Source organism: Clytia hemisphaerica, unplaced genomic scaffold (assembly GCF_902728285.1).
Source record: "Clytia hemisphaerica strain Z4C2 unplaced genomic scaffold, Clytia hemisphaerica genome assembly, whole genome shotgun sequence".
NCBI classification, from domain to species: Eukaryota; Metazoa; Cnidaria; class Hydrozoa; order Leptothecata; family Clytiidae; genus Clytia; species Clytia hemisphaerica.
In genome coordinates, this window is record NW_027104562.1 from 117,285 (window position 1) to 120,152 (window position 2,868).

Consider the following 2,868-nt stretch of genomic DNA (forward strand, 5'->3'; position numbering starts at 1 on the left):
TGATTTATTCCGATTTTTTCCGAAACGGTTATACTATTCCGATAATAATCACGTGCTTAAAAGCACGAGAAAAAAATTCGAACTTTGATCTCTCTTTCGCTTTCGATTTCATTTTGAGAAAAAGATGGTGGTTGTGATTTTTCTAAAATCTGTCAGTCATGATAATCAACCAAAATGAACTTAGCATCGGATTCAACATTGGATTCAACATTGGATTCGCCATTCTAGCATTTGATTCACTTTACCGGACAGTATCTTTTTCGGACAGCATTCTCTGGTATTCAAAACTACAATGGACGTTACCTGTGTCTACTAGCTATCACCTAGTGAAAAAATTAAGTTCATACCTCCTTTTCCCTAGGAGGAGTTTAGTGGAAACCACTGCTGATTGTCAGCATTGGATTCAAATTTCCAGCATTGGATTCACTTTACCGGACAGTATCTTTTTCGGACAGCATTTCTAGGTGTTGAAAACTATAATGGACGGTACCTGTGTCTATTAGCTATCCCTAGTGAAAAAATTAAGTTCATACCTCATTTTCCCTAGGAGGAGTTAAGCGGAAACCACTGGCGATTGACAACAAGAAATTCAAATTTCGACCTTATGCTCGCTTATTATCGGACAACCTTATTCTCGGACAGCAATTTTAGGTGTTCAAAGCTATAATGGACGGTACCTGTACCTATTAACTATCATTTAGTGAAAAAATTAAGTTCATACCTCATTTTCCCTAGGAGGAGTTAAGCGGAAACCACTGGTAATTGACAACAAGAAATTCAAATTTCGACCTTATGCTCGCTTATTATCGGACAACCTTATTCTCGGACAGCATTTTTAGGTGTTGAAAACTATAATGGACGGTACCTGTACCTATTAGCTATCATTTAGTGAAAAAATTAAGTTCATACCTCATTTTCCCTAGGAGGAGTTAAGCGGAAACCACTGGTAATTGACAACAAGAAATTCAAATTTCGACCTTATGCTCGCTTATTATCGGACAACCTTATTCTCGGACAGCATTTTCAGGTGTTCAAAGCTATAATGGACGGTACCTGTACCTATTAGCTATCATTTAGTGAAAAAATTAAGTTCATACCTCATTTTCCCTAGGAGGAGTTTAGCGGAAACCACTGGTGATTGACAACAAGAAATTCAAATTTCCAGCATTGTATTAACTTTACCGGACAGTATCTTTTTCGGACAGCATTTTTAGGTGTTCAAAACTATAATGGACGGTACCTGTACCTATTAGCTATCATTTAGTGAAAAAATTAAGTTCATACCTCTCTTTCCCTAGGAGGAGTTTAGCGGAAACAACTGCTGATTGTCAGCATTGGATTCAAATTTCCAGCATTGGATTCAATTTACCGGACAGTATCTTTTTCGGACAGCATTTTTAGGTGTTCAAAACTATAATGGATGGTACCTATGTCTATTAGCTATCATTTAGTGAAAAAATTAAGTTCACACCTCATTTTACCTAGGAGGAGTTTAGCGGAAATCACTATTAATTGACAACACAGGATTCAAATTTTGACCATAGACTCGCTAATTATCGGACAACATCATTCTCGGACAGCATTCTATAGTGATCAAAACTACATTGGACGGTACCCATGTCTTTTAGCTATCACTGAGTGAAAAAATTTGAGTTCATACCTCATTTTACCTCATTATACCTAGGAGTAGTTTAGCGGAAACCCTTCGTGATTGTCAGCACAGCTGCTAACGGGTCTAATTGGCGTTAAACTCAAATGTAAACAACTGTAGATTAAGACACCCTTTCTCACTGACCCACCGCGGGATCCCTTTGTAAACTTAGCAAAAATATCGTCCCCTGTGGAAACATATATACTCCAATTTTCTTCCCTACTGAAAACAATGAAATAAGCAAATCATCACTTTAAAATATTATGCCTTTTTTCAATTCCTTCTGAATATTCAGACTTAAAAACAATGGAATGTAAGGCGTAGTGGTATGATGGTCATCGCTCTTGACTCTCTTGGAGGTCCGATTTCGCGATTCCAACTCTAATACTACGGTTCACTTGGCAAATGAACACAACTCGCCCGGGTCAACCCATACCTTGTGATGGGAATCGGGTACCACTACTCTGATACGAGAGTGTGGGTGATATGCCAGACATTGTGATGTGTGGTGTCACTCATCCCGCTCTGTGCTTGCGACGAGCTATATGCTCTCCCGCGTAGTTCGAGTGTCATCGCTATCCATCATGGTATGCGTTTCTTGTGTGTACAGAACAAGCGGTCTCTGGAAGGGGGCTAAGTGTTCCGACTTACAAAAGGAGGAATTCCTATTTCGCAAGGAGTAGGACCCATTCCCCAATGGGGAGGGCTCATATCATCAAGACAATAGAATTTAAATCCCCAGTCATCAAAGCAATGGAAATACCGATCCCCAATCGAGTTTTCCGATATTCTTACCCCCACTGACTGAAAAAGTCTTACCAAGTCTATGAGAAAGGGGTGTATTAAAGACCAGTGCAAAAGAGGTCTGTATTATAAGGTATGAATGAGTTCCCTCTTTCGATCATATTGGAAGAGACATGAACTATGAATTATTTGACATTCTGGCGGCGTTCTGCTGCCGTTTTCGATGATAGAGTCCGTTGAAAGATTTTTTCTTTCCTCTTTGCTTCACTAAATTGTATTTGAAAGCATAATTGTCCCGCAGGGGCTTTTGTTGCTTCACGTAAGTAGTGGGCTTGTTCACCAGAAAAATATTCATGTTCATGTTCATGTTCAAGATGTTGTTTCTTTTGATTCTGAGCGGGCCGCCACGGCTAAAAAATTCTCGCACGCACCTATCGTTTTATCTATTTTGTTGCGACTTGTATTGCTTTTAC